Raw genomic sequence first — 13619 nt, forward strand, 5'->3', positions numbered from 1 at the left:
TGACATCTCCACCCTTAATTTGTTCCCTTTTCCCCCTGGAAAAAAAAAACAAAACAAAACATGCAGCCGCTAATAACACTGAACAAGCAAAAACACTTCCTAATGCTGCATAGAGTCCATCCCAAAAGAAACACTTTAATTAACCTTAAAACTGTTTCCTTAACTGTCAGTCTCTGAAACTATTTTGAATTACCAGCACAATATGCTGTTGCAGGTAATTATGGACGCACATAGTCCTTCAGCCAACTGGGTGGTGTGACCTGTCTGCCGGCCAAAGTCGTATTTGGGACAGAAGGCTGTGTCACAGGTTGCACAGGGGATAATGGTATTGAAGGAGAGCTTTTCCATACTGGAGTGCCAGGGGTCACCAGTGGACTTGCAGCCAGCAAAGTCTCTGTGCTGTCTCCTGCAATATTTGGCACAGTCTCATGTTCCATTGGACTAGGGGCACTTACAGATGCCTCCGATTCCTGCGTGTTATGTTGCCTTGCTCTGTTTGCACAAAATAAGACCTGGGTTCAGGTGCTTTGGCGAGGATGGTTGCTGGCATGTGCCAACCCTTCTCCCCATCCTGCTTAACTTTGATGCTCTGGCCTGGCTGCAAAGCGGGTAGGCTCACTTGGTTCGCTGATCTTTCTTGCGCACTTGCTCATAATCGATGACCCTTGGCTGCAGCTTTTGTGGAAGCAAAGGGACAGTCGTCCTGATCTGCCGACCTGTCATCAGCTGTGCCGGACTTATTCCAGTGGCATTAGTAGGAGTGGCCCGGTAACTCATTAGTGACAGCTGTGGGTCTGGCTGTCACAAAATGCGCTTTGCAATAGCAACACTCCTCTCAGCTGCTCTGTTACTCTCTGGGTAATATGGGCTAGAGGTTGTGTGGGTGAAATCATACATCTTTGCAAAGCTCCCAAACTCTACAGAAGTGAACCGAGTTGCGTTATCAGTCACTACTTCATATGGGATTCCCCATCTGATGAACATGCTTTTGAGACGGGCTATCACCAGCTGACTAGTTAGTGTCGACAGGTGAGCTATCTCAATGTCATGTGAATAGTAATCCACAACAACTAGATATTTGTTGCCATCCTGTTCACATACAGTGAGGAAAATAAGTATTTGAACACCCTGCGACTTTGCAAGTTCTCCCACTTAGAAATCATGTTGGGGTCTGAAATTTTCATCTTAGGTGTATGTCCACTGTGAGAGACATAATCTAAAAAAAAATATATATATATATTTCTATTGGCATCAGTGACACACACCTTGCTGTGGCTCAGGTAATATCATACAGACAGACAACAGTTTATTACACTAGGCCCACAGAAGTCCTCCTCCTCTCCTGTCAGATGTGGTGTCCCGCAGGGCTCAGTTCTTGTACCCCTACTTTTCTTAATTTACATTTCACCCCTTGGGCAGATCAATCGTAGCCATGGCCTAAACTTCCATTGTTATGCTGATGATATTCAGTTATATCTCAGTGCACACACACACACACCCTCAGATTCCCCTCCCAGTACTCTAATTGATTGTATTTCTGATTTAAAGCTCTGGATGCATAATAACTTTCTCATGCTAAACACTGATAAAACTGAGGTCTTACTGGTTGGCCCTAGACATTTACTATCAAAGTCATCCAATTTTTCAGTTAGTATTGATGGCCTGCTCATTAAGCCTGCACCTGTTGTTAGAAATCTTGGTGCTTTACTCAACTCATCACTTGACTTCGACCGTTCCTGACCGATAAAGATGCCAAAACTCTGGTTCATGCCTTCATTATGTCCTGTATTGACTACTGTAACTTCCTCTTTGCTGGTCTCCCTGTAAAATCTATCCAAAAGCTACAGTACATTTAGAGCTCTGCGGCTAGAGTTCTCACCCGTACTCAGCGTTCAGCTCACATCACCCCCGTTCTCTCTCAGCTACACTGGCTACCGGTCCTGTCCCGTATAAAGTTTTACTACTCACTTTCAAAGCTTTGCATAACCTTGCTCCCCCCTACCTCAGAGAACTGCTGGCCTCTTACACTCCCTCTCGCTCTCTCAGGTCTTCTTGCAATAACTTACTTGTTGTTCCACGCACCAGACTTTCCACTTTGGGAGGGAGGTCCTTCAGTGCCATGGCCCCCAAACTCTGGAAATCTCTTCCTTAATCCCTCAGGGACTGCTCTTCTTTTTCCTCTTTTAAATCTGACTAAAGACTTTTCCCTTTAATACACATTTTTCTTCCTCCTCCACTGCGTTTTTTTTTCTTCTATGCTAGGTGAAGCGACCTTGGGTTTGTGAAAGGTGCTATATAAATGTAACTTATTATTATTATTATTAGTTGCATAGTTGCTTGAATTAAACAGAACTGTTTATTGATTTTTTATGATGAGAGCTGCCAGGCCCTTGATGAACTTCCGAGGAATAAGCCAGTTGTGAGAGAGAAGAGTTGGACCCCCTGCAGAGCCCCTGCAATTTAAGAGGATAATTTGACATCAGTTCCAGGCTGCAGGCTGAGAGTGGAAGACGGAGAAAGGCTGTGAGTGTGGAAATGGTCTCCTGTTGACCTGTTAAGCCAGCTGTCCTCCTGCCTCAGAGAGAATGTGAAGGCTGCAGCCTCTGCCATGTTTCTGTAATCCATCACGAGATGCCTGACCTATTACAATGTGATATGTACCTTCCACGTGAGATCCGATGAGCAGTCATGGGCCGTGATGAGAAGAGGAATGTAAGTATTTACTGTTTATACACAATTTTTTTTCATAGATGCTCTGGAATGGATTCTCTTGCACTGGTCTACCTCTAATCTGTACAGATAGTCACAAAGGTCAGAGCCACTGATCTCATGCATATTCTGACCTGCACAAAAAGCCTGGTCATAACATTGATAGTTTTGAATCTCATTGTTTGAACCACACATATGACTGAACGTTATATCAGATGTTATTAATAACCATTGCGCTGTTCATGGAGTAACTGTTGAACACTGTGTTGTGTGACAACCAAAGCATACTGTTAATAAACAACATTGTTTAGAGGAAGGATTATTTACTTTAATTATAATTAGTAATAAATGAACCCCAGGTTTAAAATATACTAAGACCTACAGTCTTAAGCATAAGTATTGGCACCCCTGGTCAAATTGCATTATTTGCTGAATTTTATGTATTGGAAAAATACAAAAGCACATTTTATATTTTATGTAAATTTATTTCCCACTATGCAAATAAATAGAAATTTTGTAAATAAAAATGCCATATTTAAGTTCTGTGTAGAAGGTGTGTTAACTTATTTCACGTACAAAATGGACAAAACATGTAATGTGACCAGGGTTGTTAAACTTATGCATACACATGTACATATAATTTCAGCAGCTACATGGAAAACAATGTTAAACGGCTGATAAATCTTAAGCGATATGAGTAAGGAAAGGCCTGAATTTGGCCATTTAAGGGGTTAAAGTATTTACTGAATATTGGTAAATTTTATCATATTTGTATTTTGCTCCCATTTATTAATCAATAAACCACACACGGCCCTCATTACAGTGATTTTACTCCACCCTTTAAAGATGGTAAAATCACTATAATACTTGCAGCTCATTGCTTTTATGTTTCTTGAGAGTACTTTATTATTTTTTGTTTTGCAACATGACAGAGACTGGAAAGAGTCGACTCGACTGAGTGCCAGCCACTTCCAACCAATCCTGATCTCCTTTCTGTATATCAAGTTGCAGGCCTACAGTCATGCCAAGCTAAATGGAATGAGAGTCGGGTTGCAGGGAAAATTTCAGCTGGAATGAATTTGGGGAACAGGTCAAGAAATGTAATGGAAGAAATGCTTCACTGAACGCACTGTGCTGATTCTGTATGGTGTATATTCTGTTCTTTTGAGAGTTCCAAGTACATAAAAACTTTGTTTCCTTCAGAGAATTTCAAGTACATTAAAACTGTATTAGGATCCCTTCCTTGTATATGAGTCCAAGCTTTATTTGAACACAGCCTAAAGGTTACATGTGACATCACTCATTTGATCTCAGGACACATGCACCTGTCCTGCTGTTACCAACAAAGTTGCCTAGACTGAGAACAGAACTCTAACACAATATGACAAGTTAGATTTTCACTGACAAAGTGTAAAAAATACCTGCAAGGGTTCTGTTAGTAAAAAAGAGCTTGGTGCTACTTATTTGGCTGTATTTAACCTCAACCCTCAGCTGCTGTCCACTAGAGTGTCTTGGTGTGAAGAGCAACTTTTGCCCAATTAATGATTTGACCGTTTACTTTTCCAAACTGCTGTGAAAGTAAAAGTTCCATTTCCTCCAGATGTACTTGATCAGTCAAAACCTGAAGTACAATTGTTGCTTCTTTGATTTAGACCTGAAGCTGAGAGCTAACAAAACATTAGAAGTCAGCAGTCACCCAAAAAATTTTTTCATGAAAATAGACCCCCAAAAGTCAGTGCCAAATCATGACTTTTAAAGCTAGGCCATCATTTCAGGACATAAATGTCAAAACCTGCTCAAAATATGAGGGAAAACTCCACCTTGATGGTAATGCTAACTTCTGCTAATGTCCCTATAGGACCCTATAGAATACCTGTGGTTTGTTAGCACTAAGCTAACAGCAATTCACATGAACATTTTTCAACAGCTCTACGTTAAACACAGGGTGGCTTAGAGCTGCCGTTGTTTGGTGTTTTGTTTTTATCTCACTAAATTGATTGGCCATCAAAATGATTGGTTGATTACTCTGTCATGTCACAATTATGCTGATCAATAACTATTCTCTTCAGCTCCTGATATGCTGAACAATAAGAGAACTCACTTAGCTTTATCTATCTATACATCATGGAAAAAAACAACTCTGATTGGCCAATTTTCTGGATATTTCAAGATTTTTTTTGTTTCCGTCCAAAACTTACCAATGAAAAAAAAGAGTTGTACAGTAATATTTGCAGTGTTTAAATATAAGAATGAGTTGATGGAAGAAACATGACTTAAATATTACATGCATTTTGTTTTTTCCCCCTCAGAATTTTTTTCCCCATTTTATTCCCAGTAATCATTAGGATTTCTTAGAAGGCCCTGAGGGTTAAAATGGCTGCCCATAGTGACGTTTTGCCATTTTTTTACAGCTCACAGCAAGTCATGCACATTAACTAATCTGCACAACCTTAATGAAGACCTGGATGTGGGTTGAGCAGGTTGAGAGAAGTTTTGATCATGTATTATTACTGAACCTACTTTGAGTGTTTGGTAGCTACGTAGCTCCATTTGTAAACTGAATTCAAATGTGTCGTGACTAATTTGCTACATCTGGAGTAAGAAAAGAAGTATAAATTAGAGTTTTTGCCAACATATTCCTTTATAACAGCTTAAACAGCTAAGTGTTGAATGTGTGTTGACATCAATAAACCTGCTTATTCTTTAAAATGTGAAGCAATTACAAGCCAATAAAGATGCTTCTTTGCATTCAATCCGTTTGGAAAAGCTAGGTGTCCCCAAACTTTTAATGAGCAGTATAGATTCAGATTAGGAAATATGGGTTGGTATTCATGTCTGCATAAGTGCAGCGTGTGCCTCCAGCCATAATTACTGAGCTATTTTAATCTTGTAAGAAATATGGCGGTCCTGTTGACCTGCCAATCATGCCTCTGCTATCACTATGGATCACTGAAAGGCTGCTTATGTGGACGAATCATTACAAATTCTGAAAGAAAAATAAGCGCCATACTCAACCTTAACCACACACCATGGTTTTGCATGTAGAGCCAAACGTCCCCTTAAAAAACACCAAATGATCAGTGCAGTTTAGCACTGCAGGCTACCCCTCAGTAACATGCACATATTGCACATACAGAAGTGACAAGACTTTATTTTAGTTATTTTATTTATTCATTTGAATGTTTTGTAGTTGAACGTAGAAGGTGCTGCAGTTCCTATGTCCAGTCCTTGTCCTCCTGTCAAGCTGATGATGAGCTGGTGCTGGACGGTCACTCTGTAGTTATTTAGTGTGATAATGGCGTTTGATTAAACACAACACAAACACCATTGTCACACTCCACAACTCCAGAGGGCAAAGAAGTAAACGTGGCCTACACAAAGAAGAGGTGGAGTGGGTTAAAATAAGTAGACAATGGTCATGAGATAAAAAATAGATATAATAAATGTAATATTTGAGGAAAAAGTGCTTGGCATTTAGAAACTTTTAATAGCAATAGGACCTCTACACTGTGTGGGAGCTGGAAGAGGTTTTATCATCTCCTTTACAAAAAGGAGTCTTTAAATAAGCACTCATTTGAAGGTTCTTTAGGAACCCAAAATGTTTAAAAAAGATAAATTCTGCACATTTATTTGTAGTAAAACAGAACTGGCTGCCTACCCACATCAATATTAAGCCTAAACAAATGCCAAATAGTGTTTTTTGTTAATAAAGCACCACTGACATTGCAGCTTAGTAGTCCAAGACTGGGCTTATTCAAAGTCCAATAAACCAGGCCTATTATTCTTGCAGGTAGACATTGTGTCCACACAAACATCAAGTGACTAATCGCTTAAGAACCAATTGTGCTTAAATGAGAATGAATGATACAGTGCACTCTCTCTCTCTCTCTCTCTCTCTCTCTCTCTCTCTCTTTCTCACTCTCTCTCCCTCTCCCTCCCTTTCAGCTCTCAGTGTTCTTTATCAGTACTTAAACGTGGCTCTTTTCTGTGTGTTGCTGACTCAGGGCCAGTTTTTGACATAGTTTGAAAATATCTGTTGTCCTTCACATTGTGTGTAAATTTCATGATGTATGGACCAAAAGAAACGGCCCAAAATAACTTGGAAAAAAATCTGGTTCCATTGACTTACATTAAAAGTAAAGTAGGTTTTATCCTTCTCCTGTAAAGTTACCATTTTGGAGGTACAAGGTTTTCTTCCAACACATATATATATATATATATATATATGTGTGTGTGCGTGTGTGTGTGTGTGTGTGTGTGTGTGTGTTTGTGTCTCTCTCTCTCTCTCTCTTTCTATATATATATATACGTCATAGCAAAACTTCACCCTCCAGAGAATGGAAAAAAAAATCTAACTTTAATATAAGTTCACATTAGAAGATTTTATAAGTAATTATTGGACCATTTCTATTGGACCATTTTTTAAAAAGTAAAATCAAAAACTGAAATAAATAATTACAAGGTTTGAGTATGATTTTTGAACACTTTGAATGTTCCTTATCATGTCTGCTAAATATCTATGAGTAGACACTTTTTTTTACTGAACTGTAATGACTCTCTGCTGAAGACTCAATTAAACTGGACATTTTAAATCTAGATTTAAACTCACCAACTCAAAGATGGCTGCCATCGAGCGTGCTGGTCTCCATGTACGCCTGCGAGCTCCCTAAATGGTAATAATAATTCTAATTCACTCATCACATCCACACTCAATAAACCATGTGGACGTCCGGTGTCACACAGAATGCTCTAGCGCACTGTCACACCGTTACTCTGACCCGAACTCTACTGTAGCGACAGACGTGAGGTACAATCCCACTCTCCAGGCTCTGAGCTTCATGACTGTTTGCTGACTGTGTCCTTCTGGTCAGGCTCCTCTTTATGTGGCCTGAGGGGGTTTAGTCAAACAGTAAATGGAAGTGTGAGATAAGCTCGCCACGCTATTGATCAGTTGAGACGTGGAGGGGAGGTCACTCACCCAAAACCAGGGCCTTCTGGAAAATAAATATTAAAAAAAGAATAAATAAATGAAAGACCTTCCTTTTTTCTTTTTTTTTTCACTCATTAAGAAAACTGTGCAGTTCAGTAAGAAAAACAGAGAGTTGGGTCAGTTAGCAAGCACTATTAGCATGCTAAGTAACAAAATAAATCAGCTGAGAACATGAAAAAGGTTGGGACAGTATGACACCATGTGCGGCGACTTAGAGTTACAAATGCTAAAAAATACACAATATATATGCTATAAAAACATACATATATGCAAAATAAATATATAGGTAGACTTCTTCAAATCTTCTTCTTCAAAACCTATAATTTTCCATGAACTGAAACCTTATGGCCCATGTCATCTTAAGTACTGTAGTACTGAGTTAATAAGAAAACTAACAATAGTAAAACAAGTCAAAAAAGGGCAAACAAACAAACTGTGCACTTGTTTTAGTCCAGTGAAGTCTAGACTAAAGTCTATTCAGGGTCACTAACAGATTCCTATCATGGTTTTCTGTTCACTGGGATGTGGTTGTCAGTCTGTGAGTGTGTATTACTTGCTACTGCTATTCCAGTACCAGACAAAAATGTTCTCTTACCAGAAAAAATGACTGTGGAACTGAAAATAGTGGGATCTGATGGACAGTGGCTGTTGTCTGTCGACAGAAATCTCTGCCCTTACAGTCAGTCCCTCTTATAAAGCCTTGTAGCAAGAGTTAATGCTGATGTTAATTAGCTTGCTAAGCAGTTAACACAATAAGATTCTAGTGCATTTCTTAACTGCAGGCTGTGATTCTGTAATTGTAAAAGAAATGACTGATATCCCTCCAGGAGAAGGCTAGTTGTATAGTGGCAAGCCTGTGGATCCTGAAGACACTGTATCATTAGGAAATCGAAGCAAACTACAAGCCAATTTCATCACAGGAGGCGGGACATTATTAGCCAAAGCCAGGATAAGAGGTGGAACATTAATAGCCAAACTAGCACAGGCAGAGAAACAGTGTTAGCCAAACCCAGCACAAGAGGAGGAACAGTGCTAGCCACAACAGAGGAGGAAATGAGGAGGAATGTTGCTAGCCAGAGCTAGATTATGAGGCAGGAAATGACTAGCCAAACCCAGCAGAGACAATGAGGATGAACATTGCTGGCCAGGGCTAGTACATGAGGACACTACTAGCCAAACTCAGCAGCGGACGAGGAATGTTGCTAGCCTGAACTAGTAAATGAGGTGGCACATTACTAGCCAAAGCTTGCAGAGAAGGAACGTTGTTAGCCAAACTCAGCAGAGGAAGAGGAACGTTGATAACCAAACCCAGCAGAGGAGGAGGAACGTTGATAGCCAAACCCAGCAAAGGAGGAGGAACGTTGATAGCCAAACCCAGCAGAGGAGGAGGAACATTGATAGCCAAACCCAACAGAGGAGGAGGAACATTAATAGCCAAACCCAACAGAGGAGGAGGAACGTTGATAGCCAAACCCAGCAGAGGAGGAGGAATGTTGCTAGCCTGAACTAGTAAATGAGGCGGCACATTACTAACCAAACCCGGCAGAGGAGGAGGAATGTTGTTAACCAAACCCAGCAGAGGAGGAACATTGTTAGTCAAACCCAGCACAGGAGGAGGAACGTTGTTAGCCAAACCCACTATATGAGACAGGAAATTACTAGCCAAACCCAGCAGAACAGGCAGGACATTGTGAGTCAAACCCAGCACTGGAGGAGGAACATTGTTAGCCAAACCCAGCAGAGAAGGAGGAACATTGTTAGCCAAACCCAGCACAGGAGGAGCAACATTGTTAGCCAAACCCACTATATGAGGCAGGAAATTACTAGCCAATCCCAGCAGAGCAGGCGGGACATTGTGAGTCAAACCCATTACAGAAGGTGGGATATCATCAATCAAACCCAGTACACAAGGCAGGTCATTGCTATCCAATCTCAGCAAAGAAGGCCAGAGATTGTTAGCCAAATTCAGCAGAGGAGACGAGACATTGTTAGTCGAATCCAGCAAACAAGATGGGATAGCGTTCATCAAACCCAGCAGAGGAGACAGGGTACTGTAAGTCAAACCCAGTACTGGAGGCGCTAACCAAATCCAGTGAAAATCACCTATGCTGGCTAATTCCAGCACAAGAGGCAGAGATTTGAGGCCAACCCTAACAAAGGGGGTGTGGCACTTATGTCCAGACCAAGCTCAAGAAGGGCAGGGCTTGTCTGAATACAAGTGGGATTTTTCTTAGAATCCACACATTTTGGAGCTGCATGTTTGCTCGTCCTTGAGGCTGATAAGCTCCTGATGAACCATGTTCCCTTCACAATGCAGCCAGGTCGGAATGCTGGAAACAGCATAGAAACTCATGTTTAATTACCAGGAAAACAGTCTTAGAAGTGGAACAACTACAAAAAAGGAAAAAAAGAGAAAAAAAAAAACAGAAAAACTGAATACATTCCATTTCCTGCTTTTAGGATCTGATCACGTTACATACATTGTTAATGATACATTAACGATACGTTATAGTTTTTACTGGTATCATTAGGGTTTAACATTGTGCAACTCTGCTCTGCCCCACTGTGTGCAGTGAAAACACTCTGAGGCCTTGAACTAGATCAAAAGCTGAATTAGGGCCAGACTTACCAGGCTGCAATCTGCAGAAAGGTCATATCAACAAGCGTTTTACATGAAATAGGACCGTCTGCTAGGAGAAATCTCCCCCCACTCCCAAACCTGCGCTGATACCCTGAATTTGCCCTTGTTTGCCTGGCCTCTGGCCTACTTGGGGCCAGCCGGCCGGTCGAACGTGGAGTGCAGTACATCTCAATTTGACGTTGTGGAGCAATGACCTGCCTTAAGCTTCAGTCCAGAGTCAATAAGAGTTTCCAAACATTTGTGGACGGGCTGACCTTAGAAAGTGAGCATGTGGCCCAACGATGTGATACTTTTGAATTCCATGTCCATTAACTTTTCTTTTTTCCTTCTTCAATAACATCAATGATATATATTTAAAATGGTAAACACCTTTTAAACTGCTCATTTAAATTGCTGGCTAAAAGTGTATTGTGTAACCACACAATACACTTTTACATAACTATAATAAGAAAAAAATGTCAAAATCACAATCTTTTCAATGACTGCTTTTCATTGACTCAATTTCCAGTCAAAATTATTTACAAGTTATTCTCTTTCAGGAGATACTTTTAAGGAGCGTACATAAGTTCAAAATGATTTATTGTTACAAATAAAATGGGACTGCTAACAACCATGCAAGGTGGGTAGACCCCCAAAACTGCCCCTGATGTAAATTAAAGATTCCCAAAATTAAAATGTCTTGTATTATGCAGGATAAAACATAAATAAAGTACAATATGGCCTAGCACATTGGAGCAAGTGCCCTAAAACAAGCTTCCTTAGTAGGGCGTAAGAGAGAAGAAAACACTTTCTAGGAGGCGAGTGAACTTATGAACTTCTCAAGGCCAAACGGCCAAGATGGAAAAACACCAGCGATCATGTTAGAATGTGTTAGGATGTGCCTGGTACAATGTCTTTTTTAAAAAAATTATTCAGACCGGGCTTTGGAGATAATGGTTTCCACATGATCCCATATGATAGACGTATGGATGTCAATTTGGACATAATGGTGGTGTCATGAGATCAGGAGATAACAAAAAGAGGTGGGGCGATATCACCCCACCCTTACTGAGGGTATAAAATATGTGTACAAACCCTGTATATGTGTGAGTGTTGCCCGAAGGCCTTTTGGGAAGCATTCTCAATGCTCAAGAAGGAATAAAAATGAAATGCACTTCTTAATTCTGAAGAGTCTTCTTGTATTTCTTAGTTCGTTTGATTCTTTTATTTTCTTTTAACAAACTATTGAATTCATCTTATTTTACTGACCACAAAAAATACTTGGGCTGGGTAGTCAAAACAAGTGTCAAGCGACGACACCCCCATCAGATAAATAGTACTAGCTTTCATCGTTGAGAGAGAGAAGGAAATCAAGCTGCTTTAAGTCTGAAAACATCCACAGGTTTTTCTGTCCGTCCTTCCACTGTGAGAAGACGACTGAGTGCTATGGGTCTGAAAGAATGTGTAGCGGTTTAAGGAGACCACCCCAGAGTCCAGACCTCAACCTCACTGAATGTTTGGAGAATTACTTGGATGGTGAGAAGCAGAAAGTCTAACCAACTTCTAAGACTCAGTGTTTGGGGTGTGGCGAAATATCCCTGAAGATTTCTTTGAACAGCTGAAAATATCCAGAAAAGAATGGAAGCTGTAATAAAGATGAGTGGACACTAAATACTGAAAAGGTTGACATATTCAGTTGTTGAGGCTTCAGATTATTTGCTCTTTATGCATACACTGTAAAAATGACTCGTCAGATCAAGCTACATAAATGCTTCATGTTGTGACAAAGCAACTGAACTAGTTTTTACTCACAACATTACATTGATGGAAAAAATCTGTCACTCAAAGTAATTATTTACATTGAACAAAACTAGTTTAATTGCTTATTAATACATGAAGTCATGGCCACAACTTAATTGTCTCATTCTCATGCCTTACTAAGTCATGGTCACGCATTAGGATCTTGTTCCTACTCGTTAATAAGGCGTGGTCACACATTAATTTTATTTATATGGGATGTCACCTGCAGAGCTGGTTTTAGGTCCAACCCTTCTCAAAACTATCATAAAACACTGTCTTGGTTTATTTACATATATTTCATTCAACTTTCTGTGACAGAGCTTTTAGCTTTAGAACATTTTAGATACCTTTAGATGTCTCGCTCCCATCACCACCATTTATTAATTTAGAAAAAAGGGTGGAATTATTTAAAATAAGCTAAAATTTTACTAACAGCCTCCATTGTTATATAGCATATTAAAAATTCTTCTCATTCTGAGCACGTACTGGAACACACGTGGACTCGAAATAAACACAGCACGAGTTTGCATTCGTCAGTTTAATTTGAACCAAGTTATACGAATCGCAAGGGCTTGTGGGATGAGGAATCAAAACAAGGCCAACAATCCTCCATCAATTAAAAAAACAAAAGAAAAAAAAACAAAAAAACAACAGCCCCCTACAAAAAGAGAGAGGAAAATAACGACGAGAACAGTAAGAAGAACTTCACAAAATCTACTGAGCCACGTTTGGGAACAGCATGGCATGTAAGAGAAAAAGAGAGAGGAGAGACAACCAGTAAGAAAAGAAGCTGTCTGAAGTGTCACTCTCAGAAAAAACTGGCCTACATGCACAGATCCAGAGTGTCCAAAACTGACCCCGGAACAGCCATCGTGACGGCCAGTTTCAGCATCGCCTGAAAGCCTCGCTCCATGAACGAGTGCTCTGTATGTTAGCAGCAGGCAGAGAACAGACTGTAGATATTGCACAGGAGTATTCGAGAGCTCTGAACAGAAAACATTATAGCAAAGTCACATTCAAGTTAATAATAAAAGACAAACGTCAACCCCACGACCCTCGTGAGTGACTGTTAAAGTGCTCTTATAGGTTCCGTGGTGTTTATAAATGGGTAAAAGGGGGGAAAAATGAGGGAAAGAAAGCAAGGATGTACAGAAATGAATGGAAGTGATAGGAGTGTTGTGTACTAAGAGTCTGCAGCACTTTCATTTCTCAGTCAGAACGTTCACATATTCAACCTTTCATTCATGTTAATACTTACAGAAGCTTTAATACATACAGTGACAGAATTAAAAGTTTGCCCCCCCCCCCCAAAAAAAAAAAACAACAAACTAATTTACAGCATTATATAAGCATAATAACGAGAATAACAATATTAATAATACAATTGTGAAAACCGAACTCATTTACATGTCTTATTGGTCTTCCCCCTTTTCTCCAGGGTTTGAGCAGGAAGAGTGAGTAGCTCCATAATTACTACGTAATCATATCAAAAACACAGAT

General features: G+C 40.0%; 1 long non-coding RNA gene across 1 annotated transcript; it reads left to right on the plus strand.

Annotated features, from left to right (window-relative positions):
- The first annotated feature begins 2332 nt into the window (after positions 1-2332).
- On the plus strand, positions 2333-3957 carry LOC108436906. Its single transcript, XR_001858563.1, has 2 exons — positions 2333-2712; positions 3642-3957. It is a non-coding gene; the product is annotated as an uncharacterized LOC108436906 (long non-coding RNA).
- Positions 3958-13619: the final 9662 nt, after the last annotated feature.

The sequence above is a fragment of the Pygocentrus nattereri genome, chromosome 16, assembly GCF_015220715.1.
Source record: "Pygocentrus nattereri isolate fPygNat1 chromosome 16, fPygNat1.pri, whole genome shotgun sequence".
In the NCBI taxonomy this organism is placed as follows: domain Eukaryota; kingdom Metazoa; phylum Chordata; class Actinopteri; order Characiformes; family Serrasalmidae; genus Pygocentrus; species Pygocentrus nattereri.